At 39.6% G+C, this 17869-nt stretch overlaps 1 long non-coding RNA gene across 1 annotated transcript; it reads right to left on the bottom strand.

Annotated features, from left to right (window-relative positions):
* Positions 1-792: 792 nt before the first annotated feature.
* LOC108263864 (uncharacterized) lies at positions 793-3478 on the bottom strand. Its single transcript, XR_001812279.3, has 3 exons — positions 3257-3478; positions 2996-3147; positions 793-2071 (listed from the first exon to the last, which is right to left on the bottom strand). It is a non-coding gene; the product is annotated as an uncharacterized LOC108263864 (long non-coding RNA).
* Between the last annotated feature and the right edge of the window lie 14391 nt (positions 3479-17869).

Genomic DNA, 17869 nt, shown 5'->3' with positions numbered 1-17869 from the left:
TTTGGGGTAAGGTTCTTGTGCTGGAATGCAGTGTTTTCCTTTCTCCAAATATAACACACACTGGCCAATATTGGGCTTCCTCCATTTCCCTGTATCTGTGTTGAGTGAGACTTCCTTCTTATCAGGTCTGCCCCTGCAAACCATGTGACCTAGTCCAGAATGCAGCTGGATGAATTGTGTACATCTTCCCCAAGTTCTGCCTCATCACCCCTTTTGCTGTATTCCATCCACAGGTTTTGTGTAGCTGCTGCATCAAATATAAAGCACCTGCAAACACCTACAAACTCCCCTACAAAGCAAAAAAAATTTAAGGTGTTAGAATGGCCCAGTCAATCACCTGACTCATATCCAATTGAACAAGATTTTTCAGATAGTATTTTTGCATGCTTTTGTCTGCTGTCACATAATCCTTGTAATGGAGGTTAGGACGGATGCAAGTGCAGTTAGAGACTTTTATTTGAGAGAGACATGCAGACAAATCCAAATCATGATACAAGAGCGTGGTCAAATCAGGCAAGGGGTCAAGCGATCTACAAGCAGGCATGAACTATAATCTAGAACGGCAAACGAGAAACAAAATCAATAAACAGGAATTAAAAACGAGAAACAAGGAGCAACCGTTTGGTAAGGAGAATACACGCAATACTACACGATGTGCAAAGATACACGAGCGGTTTAAATGACAAACATAATCGGGGTGAAACAGAGGACATTCATAGACATTTCAATTCAATTTTACTTGTATAGCGCTTATGTCGTGAATAATTCAACCCTTTTAGCCTAAGTCAAAAACACAGAGAGTTTAGTAGATGTCAAAAAGTAAATAAACTTTATTGAAAATCAATAAAGTGTGACAGTCTGCAGAAAGTCCGAATTATACATACACAAACGTCTTTATATACTCTTTGGAAACAGTAAAATTATCCCTAAGTGGGGCATTCACCTTTTCTTTCTAGGAACAAACCAATCTGTATAGCCTTAATTAATCATTCATGTCTATGTGTTATCTTAAATTTGGGGTGCATGCGCAGTTAATTGTTTTTCTTGAAAAGGTTTTATGAGGACAAGGTTTCTTTTTTACAAAAAGGTTTCACACAGGTTTGTGTGTCCTGACCCTGACTCCCTTCTTAGGCCTCAATGAGCATCTGTCTGTCTCTATCGGTTGTCCCCGCTGATAACTACCTCCTTTCCAGAGGCCCTCTTCCAACTCCCTAACTGGCACCTGGCTTCAAAGTTATTCTCCCACAAAAGCGAATGTCTAATGCCAATTTATTGCTGTGGAGACAGGTGCTAGCTAATACAGAAGAACAATTATTGTACACTAAAACACAGAGTTCATTTAACTCAAATCCACTCAGAATATAACTTGATCAAACATAGTTCTATGGATTTAGATTATGCTTCTAACTTGATTATACATATAAATTGTTTTTTTAACCAATATTGATTATACGATTATGCTCAAGTAATAAGTCTAAATGTTGGTTACATACTGATACACTTCGTTAACATATCCAAATGTTAGTTACACATATTGTTTACACTTCATAGATATTTTCTATATTTACAACGGACATTGTCTCAAAGCAGCTTTACAGAAACATATAAACAGGATACAGATTTTAATTGTGTGGATTAATCTCAATTGAACAAGCAATATTTGACAAACTTTATTATAAATAGCTTTAATAAATAAGTTAAATTACAACATAACTGAACATTAATTTGGACAGAATATATACATTATCCTGTTTAATAAGTCACTTTAATAGACCATATGTAGCTTAATTTTTATGTATGTAGTTGAAATAAAATTAATTATGTACAAAGATTAAATAAAATAGAATGGATGAAATAATTAAATAGGTAAACAAATAAAAAATAAACTACATAATGAAACAGATTTAAAAAAATAAACTATTTAATAGAGTCTAATGGAGTTGCAAATAATATTTTTGTGAAATTATTTTACACTCTAACTGTTTTTTAAAAGAGTCCATTTCGTGTTGTGTATTGGACATTGTAGGACCGTCTTCTGTTGTAGCGTCTCCTTAAACCAGCACAGCAGCCACTGAACGAGACAGAGAGAAACAAGAGAGACAAGGGGGAATAGATGAGAGATTCTGATTAACTATTCAAAAGTTGAAAGTATAGTTGAAATTAAAATCATTATGCATGTTGTTAATGATGTGTGGATTCACCAATCAGGTATCACCATTAAGTAATTTTATCTCAGTCAGAAGTATACTCTGGTGCCACCCCTGCATGGTGTGGTGACAAAGTGTATTGCAGGAGAATGTTGCTGAGTTGAAGGTTGTTTAAGTGCTGTCCAGCAAATAGGGTCAGGTTCCTTAGAGCACTTTTTAGTAGACCTGGTATGTGAAAGAGGTGCTGCTCTCCTGTCTAGAAATCTGTCTAACAATGTTAGCGCATGCATCTTGCCAAGAAGAAGATAAACATGCTAAAGCAACCATGCATTCCTTTCTACCCGAGAGACGCAGTTGAGTCTAAAGTTAAGGAACATGTTCTGATCAGTAAACCACAGCCTTAACCTCCGAGACATCACTGCCCCTGGGTAGGTGGTATTGTAAGTGGTGTACCTGTTGTAGTCAGTTTATATGTCTGTGAAGGGGGATGTGATATATGGGGGTGATTTCAATATGCAGAAATGTGCAATGATATTTAGTGTTGTAGTCAGTTTATATGTCTGTGAAGGGGGATGTGATATATGGGGGTGATTTGAATATGCAGAAAGGTGCAATGATATTTAGTGGATGTCAGTAAAAATAAGGTGTATCCAGAGAAACTAGTGAAAAGAAGGCACTTATGTGTAGTTTGCTTGTGGAAAGACAAACGCAGGAGCATCTTTCACATTCAGAATAGTGTTCAGCTAATAAAAGGGGGTAAAAATAAGGTTTAAATGAACATAGTCAAAATAAATCTTATTTTACTTTGTAAAGTAATTTTGGGAAAGAGAACAATGGCTTACACTTACCAGGCTGTTGATGGTGTTTTGTATTAAATCATGTGTTCCGTTCCTCAGCTGAAGGTCCTTGAAGATGGTCACATTGCTGATTTGAAATGCAAAGCTTCTAATGTAGGAGTTGTCAATTTCTCAAAAGAATATATCTAAATTATAAATGAGACCTTCAGAGAAAATACATTATATTTAAAACATGTTTAATTACAATTTCAAGACTCACTCTCATGACATTCTGTATACTCACAGGATCACTCAGTGTTTGTGTATCAATACCTCGTGCTCTTCTGATCTTTGAGTCCAGCAGAGCATTAGCAGCATTGAGAACATCCGCCTCACTAGGTACTTTGATCAAGTTCTTAAAAACTAGACGAATACGTATCAGGACATTCCCAAATCTGAAGTAAGAGGGAAAAATACAAAATAATTAATAAAAGAAATCAAGAATAAGAGGGAGATAAAGAAGAACAGTTAGCCACTCATTAAATAAATAAAGTAAATAAGGGATAATGAACATTGAATAAAAATCGAAATAATAATAGGATTCATTGGTAACAACCACTACCTGGACCTCTCCCACCGACCACAGGAGGTCAGCCTAATCCTCAATTATGAACTACTTTGCACACCTGACAGTAATTTGCACTCATGTATATTACTACAGTATTTATGTAGCATGTTGGATTCAATTCAATTCACTTTTATTTATATAGCACTTTTAACAATGGACTTTGTCCCAGCTTTACAGAAAAATATAAATTCAGGATATAGGTGTTAAATGTATGAATTTATACCTAGATGTCTGCCACTGAAACATCTTGCCACTATTTATGTTCTGCAGTACTGACCCATTTTAATACCTCCACTGCAGGTCCATGGATTACTGATTTATGATTCTGCCCTGCTGTTTTGTCTGCATCTGCCTTCTAGGGTTTTGGATCTTTACCTGGTTCCTCTCCATGAGAGTATCGTGTCTCAGATAGCCCTGTGTTCACTGAATTTTTGGAGCAAGTCATAACTCTGGAATTGAATTCAACCATCTCTATAGATATTTGTTAGAATGTTGATATGGTCACATACTGTCATATCACAGCAATCCAGTGACTTCATTTCCAAGGATGCAACACAAACTACAAACATGGCCGAAGATAATTACACTTCCCACACACACCTTCAGCGAAATTCTAATCACACAGACCTATTGCCAATCTCACACTCATGCTATATTAGAGACTTTTTGAACACTCTGACTTTGCGAAGTGTTACAATCAGTTGCCACAGTCTCTGTCGTGTACCAAGCCTTTATTCATAGCTTTATGTGTCATGGTTTTGATCTGGTTCTCGTCCTCATTATTTGAGTCTTGCCTTAGTCTAGTTTATCCTGTTTGCTGATCGACTGACCATTTGATTGTTTTGACCACCCTATTGTTTCATGATATGGATTTGTCTGCCCATGTGTCCTATAATAAAACTCTTATTTACATTTGCATCTGTCCTCATCCTCCTTACATGACAGAATACTTCGCCTCACTATGGATGCTCTCCTCGCTCTCCTGCTACATTACGCCAGTCAGTCCAGTTTCCCCAGTGGATGGACATAGAACTCCTGAACCAGAATTATGGATTGGGCGGCAACCCAAGGCAGTTCAAGTTCCACTGCCAAATGTACTTTTCGAGCCTGCTAAACCCCAAACCGGACAAGAGGCGGTGGCTCGGTTTCATTGTGTCCCAGGCTGCGATTGGGCGGAGCATCTGGCCAGCTGTGTCAAGTGCCCTCAACAATGTAACTCAGTTGCGGAACTATTAATGAAGGATTTTGGGTGTCCAGGGCAATGCTACAACCTGGATCAACTTTTGAGGGGAGTCAGTGTGATGAGCAAGTCTGATTTGCCATTCCACACCTTTTATGAGTGAATCAACAGGGCAGGCTCCACAGATCAGCTCCCGCACCAGGCCAACAGGGTAGCAATAGGGGTGATACAGGCATGCAAGTCCATGGGCTGCCATAAAGAAGCCATCCTCTTCTTTGACGTGCACTCAAAATCAGACCGTTTGTATATCGGAGTATCTGGCAACCTGAAGTGTCACTGAGGAAGCAGCACCCTTCGAGCTAACGCTATTACATTAATTTCTTCTAATCTCTATACTTTAAAATTATTTACCTTACGTTATACAAATATAACTGACACTACTTTAGATAAAACAATCGTAACGTTGCGCTGTCGCAAATTTGATCTGTTTTTTTTTTTTTTTTTTAATTTTTTTTTTTTTACAAACATCCGCGACTAGCTTGTAGCCCGTAGCCCGCTAGCATCACCTACCGCTAGCCTTGTTTACGTTTCGCATTTCTCACTTACCGCTGTTCTGTTTAAAAAAAAAAACAAATATGTCTGCTGTCTCTCCGGTTTTGAGTGCAGATGAGGACTCGCTCGAGCTTCACATGGTGCGGCTGGAACTGGAGGATGTGGAGAAGCAGATCCGCGGCCTACTCGACAAGCAGGCCCAGCTGCTGCAGCGACAAACTGCGCTGGAAACATCTTGTGCCTCTGCCCACATATCCAAGGTAAGCACACAGCGTGGTATTTCCACTCCCAGCCCCTCTACGCCGTGTGTTTCTCTGTGCAGGGACCGTGCACCTAGGACTTTCCCAGCCGTGGTCTCCGTCATGCCGGCGCCAACACACCTCGGGCCTTGGGTGAACCACCGGCGAAAGGCGCGGGCTGGACCCTCTCCACCTCTGGTGTTCGAGATTCCAACCAGGAACCGCTTCGCCCCTCTCTGCCAGACCAGACCCAACGCTGTGATCGTCGGGGACTCCATTGTGCGGAACGTCCGTGTAGCCTCATCTAAAGGTAAGGTGCGCACACACTGTTTTTCTGGTGCTTGTGTCCTTGATGTCCCTGCGCAGGTATCCGGGATCCGGAAGAAGGACGAGCGCATTGGAGCGGTTGTGCTGCACGCGGGGACGAACGACACCAGGCTGTGGCAGACGGAGGTTCTGAAGAGGGACTTCTCCAGCCTGATCGAGACGGTACGAGGCAGATCACCCACCGGAAAGATCATCGTCTCTGGACCTCTTCCCACATACAGACGTGGAGCAGAAAAGTTCAGTAGACTTCTAGCATTAAATGATTGGTTAGTCTCTCGGTGTAATGAGCAGAATCTGGTGTTTGTCAATAACTGGAATCTGTTCTGGGAGCGTCCTAGGTTGTTTCGTCCTGATGGCCTGCACCCCAGCAGCCTTGGCGCTACACTCCAAGTGACTGCCTACCATAAGTACATCTTCCAATAATAACATTCAGTATAATCAATGTTCAATTAAAAATCCGGCAAAGGTAATACATACTATAGAAACTGTGTCTGTTCCCCGAGCTATACAAATATATAGAAAATCTCGGAAAGTCTATCTTCGTAACCTAATTAACATAAAATTAAATCATATTGAATGCACAGCCAGCACTTTTGATCTGAGGCTAGGACTATTAAACATTAGATCTCTTGCGTCTAAGGCTCTTATTGTTAGCGACATCATTACTGATCAGGAACGTAATTTAATGTGTTTAACAGAAACTTGGATTAAACCAAATGAGTACATAGCATTAAATGAAGCCAGTCCTCCTGGATACAGTTATGTACATCAGCCTCGTTCAACTGGTAGAGGAGGAGGTGTTGGACTCATCCATAGTAAAAATCTAGTCATCACACAAAAACCTAAGCATAAATTTAATTCTTTTGAAATTCTTTATACCAGTATAAGTTATGTAGCCACAAAAAATAAGTCAATTCCTCTAATTATTATTTACAGACCCCCAGGGCCATATACTGAATTTCTTAGTGAATTTGCAGACTTTGTCTCAAACCTGGTTGTGTCTGTAGATAAAGCATTAATCGTCGGAGACTTTAATATTCATTTTGATAACCTGGAAGACCCTCTAAGATTAGCGGTTGTGTCCATCTTAGATTCAGTAGGGATTAATCAGAACGTAATCGGGCCTACTCATAAGGGTGGTCACACTCTTGACCTCATACTAACATACGGACTAAGTATAGAAAATATTATCATTTTTCCGCAGTCTGAAGTTGTCTCAGACCATTATCTTATCTCGTTCATAATACGTATTGATCATAATATTTCCACCTCGCCTCGCTACCGCATAAAACGTACCTACACATCAGCTACTGCACCGAGCTTCATAAATAACCTCGCAGAAACATCAATTAGATTTGGATCACCGTCAGATCACACAGAACTCAATCAGGCGACTGAAAGCTTGGAGTCAACACTCCGCTACACGCTAGATAGAGTGGCTCCACTCAAAAGGAAAATAATTAGAGAAAAAAAATTAGCACCCTGGTATAACGATCGAACGTGAACCTTAAAACAGACAACTTGACAATTAGAACGTATATGGCGTCAAACCAAACTGGTGATATTTCAAACAGCATGGAAGGAGAGCCTACTGAAATATAGGAAATCTCTTGGCAATGCTAGAAAAATCTATTTCTCCACCTTAATAGGAGACAACAAAAACAATTCTAGATTCCTTTTCAACACAGTAGCAAAATTAACTCGGAATAAAACCACTACAGAGAGAAACACTCAATCATTACATAGCAGTGAAGATTTCATGAAATTTTTCATTGATAAGGTTGAAAATATTAGACGTGAAATACAGGCCATTAAATTAAAACCGGACAGTACTGTAACAAACCCATTACATGACAATGTAGCAATATCAGATGAATGTTTAGAGTGTTTTGCTCCACTTAGAGAGACAGAACTAGCTACATTAATCTCTTCAGCCAATTCATCAACTTGCATACTAGATCCCGTACCTACATGTTTGTTTAAACAGATTTGTCCAGGAGTAATTGAACCACTTCTAAATATAATCACTGGCTATGTACCTAAATCACTTAAATTAGCAGTTATTAAACCCTTGATTAACAAACCTGATCTTGACCCGTCTCAATTGTCCAACTATAGACCAATATCAAATCTCCCCTTCATCTCTAAGATTTTAGAAAAGGTTGTAGCAAAGCAGTTATGCTCGTACTTAGATAGGAATAACATTCATGAAATGTATCAGTCAGGATTTAGACCTCATCATAGCACAGAGACAGCGTTAGTTAAAGTAGTAAATGACCTTCTATTGACTTACGATCAGGGTTGTGTCTCGCTGCTTGTGTTACTCGACCTTAGTGCAGCTTTTGATACTATAGATCACACTATTCTACTTGATAGATTAGAAAATGTTGTTGGTATTAAGGGAACAGTCCTCTCCTGGCTCAGGTCTTATCTGACCGATCGTTATCAGTTCGTAGATGTAAATGGTGATTTCTCCATGTGTACTGAGGTTACTTTTGGAGTTCCACAGGGTTCTGTTTTAGGCCCACCGCTCTTTACTTTATATATGCTACCCCTAGGTCAAATTATTAGTAAACATGGAATTAGCTTCCACTGTTATGCTGATGATACACAGTTGTATGTTTCAGCGAAGCCAGAGGACAGACAGAAGCTTAGTAAGGTTGAGGATTGTGTAAAGGACATTAGACATTGGATGTTAATTAACTTCCTTCTACTTAATACTGATAAAACAGAAATACTTTTATTAGGCCCACGTGTAGCTAGAAGTAATCTTTCTGATCACATGGTTACTCTGGATGGTCTTTCTGTTTCATCATGTACAGCAGTTAAAGACCTTGGAGTGATTATTGACTCCAGCCTATCATTTGATGCTCATGTAGATAATATTACTAGGATAGCCTTCTTTCATCTCAGAAATATTTCTAACATAAGAAACATATTGTCACTACATGATGCGGAAATACTAGTTCATGCATTTGTCACCTCTAGATTAGATTACTGTAATGCCATACTGTCTGGATGTTCCAGTAGGAATATAAATAAGCTCCAGTTAGTCCAGAATGCAGCTGCTAGAGTCCTAACTAGAACTAGAAGGTACGACCATATCACACCGATATTATCAATACTGCATTGGCTCTCAGTAAAATCTCGCATTAATTATAAAATACTTTTATTAACCTATAAAGCACTAAATGGTCTCGCGCCACAATATCTAAGCGACCTTTTGGTTTTATATGATCCGCCACACCTACTTAGGTCAAAAGATGCAGGCTATTTGACGGTACCTCGAATAGTGAAGACTACAGCAGGGGGAAGAGCTTTCTCTTATAGAGCCCCACAGTTATGGAACAGTCTTCCTATTAGTGTTCGGGACTCAGACACAGTCTCAGTGTTTAAGTCTAGGCTTAAAACGTATTTGTTTACTCAAGCCTACCCTGACTAGATTCTGTTCTACTACTTCGCAGTCATAATTATCTTTTTTCTCCCTCTCTCCTTTCGCCGAGCCCCACACGAATTTATGGAGATACTAGAGATCCAGATCCTTTCTGCTTCTGGATGGAGCTCAAATCTTCTTTAATTCCAGACTGCTGGGACTACGGGTGCTCCTAACGCCATACAGACTTCATATAAATCCATAATGAACTTTTTCACACTAACTGTTGTTACCCAGATGAGGATGGGTTCCCTTCTGAGTCGGGTTCCTCTCAAGGTTTCTTCCTCTTAAAACATCTTAGGGAGTTTTTCCTTGCCACCGTCGCCACTCAGTGGCTTGCTCAGTTGGGATAAATTCGCACCTTTAATAGCTGTATACCATGTTGATATTTCTGTAAAGCTGCTTTGAGACAATGTCTATTGAAAAAGCGCTATACAAATAAAATTGAATTGAATTGAATTGAATCCTACAGTGTCCTACATGCAGTAATCTTGGCATATCCGGATCATATTTCTGCGCTCAGGAATGTTTCAAGGGCAGCTGGCATGCCCACAAATGGCTCCACAAGAGAGCAAGAGCAGACCTCCCGCCTGAGACCCACGAGGTGATCTCACCTGTCCAGCTCCAGCCAGAGGTCAACATGCCGGCCTCCTCTCCAGAGCTCCAGAACAAGCCCCATGCAGTTGTCTCATCTCCAGAGCTCCAGCATAAAGTCAGGTTCCAGTCTGAGGTTGAAGAGACAGCCTCTGAAGCCAAGTTCCTGTCAGAGGTCGAAGAGACGGCCTTTCAAGCCAAGTTCCTGTCCCAGGTCAACGTGGCAGCCTCCACGCCACATTCCTGTCCCAGGTCGAAGAGACGGCCTCCCACACCACTTTCCTGTCCCAGGTCAAAGAGACGGCCTCTCAAGCCAAGTTCCTGTCCGAGGTCGAAGAAACAGCCTACCATGTTACAACCTGCTACTTGTCAGACAATGTGTGCATTGGAACCTGACGGGCTGTGAAGACATTTGGCCAGGACCGCCGGGGGAGGGAGTGTATTTTGGCGCTTCTCCTCAATTGCCCCAGGGGGGGATTTCTGTCATATCACAGCAAACCAATTACTCCATTTCCCAGGATGCACCAAACTTAAACATGGCAGAAGAGGACTACGGTTTGTTTGTATTGTAGTTAAAAGGTACAGTTGTAGCTGTATTTGCTTGCTTAGTAGTTTGTTCTTCAGGTGTACAGGTTGAAGTTGGAGTAGATGCAGTTGCATTGTATCAGTTTGTTGCAGACTGTGTAGTTGATACTGGGGAGGTGGTGAGTTCTGTTGTAGTACAGTTGCAGCTATGGTAGATTTCTCAGTTGTAGTGGTTGGAGCTGGAGTAGTCATAGACGCAGCAGTTGTTTCTACTGTTGTTGGTCCTGTGCTTGTTATAGCCTTTGTAGTTGATTCTGTGGTAGTAGTCAGTTCTGTTGTTGATGCTGTAGTTAAAATTGTAGTTGTATCTGTGGTTGTTTCCTCTGTAGTTGTTGCTTCCTCAGTTGGAGTAGTTGTAGGTGCAGGTGTTTCTACTGTTGTTGGTCCTGTGCTTGTTGTAGCCTGTCTAGTTGATAGTTCTGTTGTTGGTGCTGTAATTAAAGTTGTAGTTGTATCTGTGGTTGTTTACTCTGAAGTTGTTGCTTCCTCAGTTATAGTGCTTGGAGCTGAAGTAGCTGTAGATGCAGTATTTTCTACTGTCGTTGGTCCTGTGCTTGTTGTAGTCTGTGTAGTTGATACTGTGGTAGTGGTTAGTTCTGTTGTTTGTGCTGTGGTCAGTACAGTTGTAGCTGTGGTTGTTTCCTCTGTACTACTTGGTTCCTGGGTTGTAGTGCTTGGGACTACAGTTGTTGTTGATATAGTTGTTTCATCTGTTGTTGTAGCCAGATGACACAGAACTACTGGTCAGTTCTGTTGCTTATGTCGTTGTTGTGTCTTCACTTGTAGTGGTTGGGGTTAGAGTAGTTAGTCAGTTCTTTTGTTGCTCCTGTAGTTAATGTTATAGTTGTAGCTGTGGTTGTGTCTTCTGTACTTGGTGGTTCCTCAGTTGTAGTGATTGGAGCTGCAGTAGTTGTAGATGCAGTTTATTCTGCTGTTGTTAACTGTTTGTTTGTTAAAGCCTGTGTTGTGGACTCAGTAGTACTGGTCAGTTCTGTTACTTTTATTGTTGTTGATGGTATAGCTGTAGCTGTCATAGTTTCCTCTGTTGCTGTTGGTTCCTCAGTTGTGTTTGTCCCTTCTGTTGTTGTAAATGGTATTGTACTTTGGACAGCAATCCCACTAAGCAGCAGCCATAAACATACTGTCACAAGTATAGGTAACTTCTTTTTTTTTCATTTATTTCAAAACCATTGATTTTCTTAGCTCGGTATAACAGTCATTAAATCATGCATTATATGTTTATCAAATAAAAGTGATAAAGTTTCTACCGAGGCTACCATATCAACACTGAAAGGTACTGTTGGGGAAATGCAGCACGCTCTCTCCGGTTGCACCGATGACATAGTTCTTATGAAGACTACTATCGAGTCTCTCACTGCGACCGTGACTCAATTAGAGAATAACTGTGAGGATTTGGAGTCGAGGTCACGTTAGGATAGTGGGAGTTCCAGAGGGTGCTGACACCTGTACAACTGCTGCTGTAGCGGCCTTGTTAAAAGAGGCATTTGATCTAGAGAAGGAGCCGCTTTTGGACCGGTCCCACCGGACCCTTCAGCTGAAGCCCAAGCCTGGTGAACGACCACGAGCTATTGTGTGCAGATTCCACTATCACAGTGACTATGTTTACATTTTACGCCGTGCGAGAGAGATCCGGGCGGATTAAAGTGAGGGATTTGACCATCTCCGTTTTTCCTAACTACACAGCCAAGACAGCCCGGGCCCAGGCCGCATTTAACGAGGTTCAGTGTCAACTTCGTGGTATTTAGGGCGCTCGCTATGGAATACTTCACCCAGCTCGGCTTTGCATTACATATAACGGTGTCCAGAAGGACTTTATTTCAGCAGAGGAAGCAGGAGACTATGTTAAACTCTTTATCAGGGTGAACTGCATCACCTATATAGTGGAGTATTTCTTTACTTTTCTTTTATTATTTTTTTGCGCTCGGCCTTCCAGCTCTACAGAATTCGGATTCTTATTGAAGATATTGTTGATGCATTACTTCGTCTAGATTTTGTGGACTCACTCCTCTTAAATCTACTTCTGTATTAATGTGCTTCTCTGTTTTGTTGCTCTGACTGGGTTAGAGGTTCTTTTTATTTAATTGTATTAGTGTTATTTCCTCAACTTTACGTGCTACACTGTTATATTTTTTGTTACAAGTCTTTAAAAGGTAAGGACATTATATTTGTTAATGTGCGCAGACTATTTAACAGATTTGAAGTCAGTAGGGGACTTTTCTCTTACTGGAATTTTTTTGTTTAGGTAATTTTGTTTGTTAATTCAGCTTACTCTTTGAGTTGTTTTCACATTGTGGACAACTTTTGGTGGGAAACACTGCTGTCTCCCTTGTTGTATGGAGACTTTGGGTGTGTGTATGGGGGTTGGGGGAGGTCCCACTTCGGCTCTAATTGGCTATTTATATTCCTATGGTTTATTTTATTTAAATGGTTAGTAGTAAGATGGATCCCAGCATAGCTGGGACAGGCACGCCTTCAAGATTTATTAGTTGGAACGTCAGAGGTATGGGTAATCCTGTCAAGAGATCTAAGGTTTTTACACATTTGAAACGTTTAAACTCCGATATAGTATTTTTACAGGAGACGCACCTATGTATTAAAGATCTTCAAAGGTTACACTGCCCTTGGGTGAGTCAAGTCTTCCACTCGAACTTTAATTCAAAAGCAAGAGGGGTCACTATTTTAATTGACAAAGGGTTACAGTTTTCGTCCACCAATGTTATTGCTGATGTGAATGGTAGATATATTAGTTGCTGGTACTCTAATGCAAAGACAGGTGTTGTTGGTAAATGTATACACTCCAAACTTTGATGATGTGGGATTTGCTAATAGATTGTTGAGCAATCTCCCTTTCTTAAATACTCACCTGTTGATTTTCGGTGGAGATGTAAACTGTGTAATTGACCCAAACTTAGATCGGTCTAATCCCCGTACTCTGAATCAATCTGCAATGTCTAAAACATTTTCCTATTTTATGTGTCAGAATGGTCTCGTTGATCCCTGGAGAACCCGTAACCCCTTTCTTAAAAAGTTTTCTTTCTTTTCCCAGGTGCATCATTCCTATTCGAAGATTATTATTATTTTTTTTTTATAGACAGCACTCTTGATTCTTGTGTAGTTTCTTCTGACTATTTGGGTATTGTAATTTCTGACCATGCACCTCTACAATTAGATATTCATCTTTCTATTTATAAACGTATCCCACCGCCTTGGAGATTTAATTCTCTTCTTTTAGCAGACAGTGAATTCTGTGAATTCATTTCCACTTCTATTGATGACTTTCTTTTCTTCAATCAGAATGACTCCACCTCTTATTCATTGTTATGGGAGACACTTAAATCCTATATCAGAGGGCAGATTATTTCTTATTCTGCTCGCTGTAATAAAAAATGCACTGCTACGGTTATTGAACTTACATCTGCGATCAGTAACCTCGATCAAAGATGTGCATTGAACCCCTCTCCAGAACTTCTTAAACAGCACCTTGACTTGCAGGCAGAATTTAATCTTATTTCGACTAAAGAGGCGGAATGCTTATTGTTACATACTCGTGGTTCATCTTATGAACATGGTGACAAGCCGAGTCATTTACTGGCACATCAGCTATGGCGACAGGCCACTTCCTGTCTCATACCTAGTATAAAAAATACTTATAATATTGTCAATACAGATCCCATGTAAATTATTGCTACTTTTAAATCGTTTTTCTCTTTACTTTATAAGTCCGAATTTCCAACAGAAGATACTAAAGTGAATGAATGCATTTCTTCAAAATCTTTGTAACCCTGTTATTGATTCGAATACTGCTATACAACTGGACTCCCCACTCTCTCTTGAAGAAATTTTAATTTCAGTTAAAACTATGCAATCTAACAAAGCTCCTGGCCCGGATGGTTTTCCAATTGAATTTTTTAAAACTTTTATTGGAAAACTAGCTCCATTGCTTTTGGCTATGTTCAACGAATCTTTGGAATGTGGGTCTTTGCCTCCAACATTGACACAAGCCACGATAGCTCTGCTTCTTAAGGAGGGTAAGGATCCATCTTCCTGTGGTTCTCATAGACCGCTGTCTCTGCTTAATGCAGATGTATAGGTGTTCGCGAAAGTAATGGCATCTCATTTAGAGACTGTACTCCCTTATATTATATCTGAAGAGCAGAACGGTTTTATAAAGGGACGTCAATTGTTTTTTAATACCCGTACACTCTTTAATATAATTTATTCAAAGCATTCGTCTGTGCTCCCTGAGATTGTGAATTCATTAGATGCTGAAAAAGCATTTGATAGGGTTGAGTAGGAGTATTTGTTTGCAGTCTTGAGGAAGTTTGGATTTGGGGATAAGTTTATTTCTTGGATTAGCCTCCTTTACTCATCCCCCAATGCCAGGGTTCAGACAAACGATATTTATTCGGATTATTTTGCTTTCGGACGTGGGTATCGTCAAGGTTGTCCTTTATCCCCTCTGCTTTTTGCTGTCGCTATCGAGCCGCTGTCTATTGCACTAAAATCTTCTCCCTTGTTTAAAGGAATAGTTCGATATGGTATGGAATACAAATTGTTGCTATATGCCGATGATTTGTTATTGTATGTAACCGATCCTTATGCCTCTATGCCAGCTGTCTTGGGTGTTCTGGAGTCCTTTGGTGTTGTCTCTGGTTATAAATTAAATTTAGATAAAAGCAACTGTTTTCCTGTCAATACTGCAGCATTTTCTCTCCAACAGTCAGATTTACCATTTCGATTTAGTCAGTCAGGGTTTAAATACCTAGGTATCAACGTTACACGTTCTTTATCTAATTTTTTATCAGCTGACTTCACTCCCCTTATCTCAAAGGTTAAATCTAACATTCAGAGTTGGGGTAACTTACCCCTTTCTCTAATTGGCAGGATCAATGTCGTCAAAATTAATATATTACCGACGTTTCTTTTCTTGTTCCAGCAAGTGCCGCTTTCTCTGCCAAAATCATTCTTCGATTCATTGAATAAGATAATTAGTACATTTATTTGGGGAGGGAAGCCACCAAGGGTTAGTAAATCTTTATTGCAGAAATGTAGACTTAGTGGAGGACTTGCATTACCCAATTTTCAATTCTATTCCTGGGCTGCGCACATTCATAAACTTTGCTACTGGGTTAAATCTCCTGGATCTTCTTGGTCTAAATTGGAACTATCTTCTTGTAGGGAATCCTCTTTACCTACAAAACTCTCCCTATATACTGATAATCTAGTTGTCCTCAACACACTTATGACTTGGTATCAATTTAGACGGCGCTTTAAATTTGTAGGTGCATCCTCTTTGGGTCCTTTAATCAACAACCATCTATTTCCTCCATCATGTTTGGACTCCACATTTTCAGCATGGTATGACAAGGGTATTAAACAAGTTAGAGATTTGTATGCCGATGGTGTGTTTGATAGCTTTGCCAATCTGGCATCCACTCATGACCTCCCTGTGACGCATTTTTTTTTTGCTATTTTCAAACTCAGAATTTTGTTTCTAGATGTTTTCCTGATTTCCCCTCTGCGCCTCCTGAACAGGCTTGGGAAAGCTTGTTTTCAAACAATCCACATCAGAGAGGAATGATTTCTAGGATTTATGATTTTATTCTGGCGCTAGGTAGTGAGTCGAGTAACAAAATTAGGAATGCATAGGAAACGGAGTTAGGAGTACAGATAAGTGAGGGGTGTTGGGAACGTGCTATAGGGAGGGTACAGTCTACCACTTGTACTTCTCTTGGACTTATACAGTTCAGAGTTTTAAACAGAGTCCATCTGTCCAAGTCGAGACTTTCTGTGATGTATCCGGACGTAGAGGACAAGTGTGATAAATGCCATGGCTCTCCCTGCCATCTTGGCCATATGTTTTTCTTCTGCCCTGATCTCCATGGTTTTTGGTCTGGTTTTTTTTACCATCATGTCCACTATTCTCAGGGTAGATTTAAAACCTTGCCTATTGATTGCTGTATTTGGGATTCCTGATGACTCAGTTCCATTGAGCTCGATACAAAAGGATGTTATTGCTTTCACATCCCTTATAGCAATACGTTCCCTACTGTTGCATTGGAAGTCTGCTAAATACCCATCTATATCCCAGTGGCTAAAGGACGTGATGTTTTTTCTAAAACCCGAGAAAATAAGGTATACGATGAAGGGTTGTATGGACAAGCTTTTTTTTTAATGAATGGCATCCCTTTATCGTATACTTTATGGAGTTACAGACACTTCCCACTTAAATTTTTGTGCCTGTTGTTGGGTCTTACAATATCTATATAACCAGCGATAGTTATTGGGTAGCCATGATGAGCAGGGGGGGCGGGTACTTTTAATTTTGTTTTCCTTTGTTAGTATAAAAAGAAAAAAAACCTGTGAATGTTTACTGCTGTGTGTTGCTCAATTTGTTTTTTTTTTCTTCTCAAAGGAATATTTGGGAAAGGGAGGGGAGGAGAGAAGAAAAAAGGTGATGTTCAGCAGACATGTTTGGTAGACGTGAGAGAGAGATAGTTTGTATATATTGTAACCTTAATTTTGACAGGTATAGGTCAAAGGTCAAAAAGATACACATTCTAACTCTCTATATCTAGATCAAAGGTCATGATCATAAAAATATTTATAGTTATGTTAAATCTGGATCACATCCATTCGTTACCATACCTGGTACGGCCATATGTTTTCCACCCACACAAGTTGCACACACGTTCTTTCTTTTCACATAGAATATGAAACTCTCTGACGTAGGTCATAAAAATATATATAGTTATGTTAAATCGGGTTCCCATCTATTCCTGACACAAACGTTACTAGTTATGTTAAATCGGGTTCCCATCCATTCCTGACACAAATGTTACTATACATGGTACGGCCATGTGTATTACACATCCAAACAAAAATATGACACACACAAACGCACTTTATTTTCACATTATTTAAAAGGAATTTAAGTGTTATATACTAAATTACCATAATTATGAACACAAGTTGTTAAGTTGACAATCATTTTTAAAATTACGTTTCTCCATTTAGATTGTCTGCAGTAGAATGCAGTCTTTTATAACAGGAAAAATGACTGCCTTTAAGTTTTATAACAATAGTAAGTAAAATCCAGCGTGATTTACATTACAAATCTCATACGTAACATCTCTGCAGGATTTATAGACGTTAAAGCACTGAATGAAATGAGCAATATAGACAAAAAATAAACACTCTGTGTCTACTACTTTTATCTCTCTCATAGAACTATCCACAGTCCAAAGGCTGTGGAGCTAGAAGGCTACGTGTGCGAATGACAAAAGATTTTAAAAAATAAAATAAAAAATGTATCAATACATGAAATTAGATTACACAATGTAGTTGAGGTTTACATGAATAAGCAGAAATGTAATCATGCTTATCT

The sequence above is a fragment of the Ictalurus punctatus genome, chromosome 3 (genome assembly GCF_001660625.3).
Source record: "Ictalurus punctatus breed USDA103 chromosome 3, Coco_2.0, whole genome shotgun sequence".
In the NCBI taxonomy this organism is placed as follows: Eukaryota; Metazoa; Chordata; class Actinopteri; order Siluriformes; family Ictaluridae; genus Ictalurus; species Ictalurus punctatus.
The sequence above is the reverse complement of the archived record's forward strand: the minus strand, read 5'-3'. Positions and strand labels throughout refer to the sequence as shown.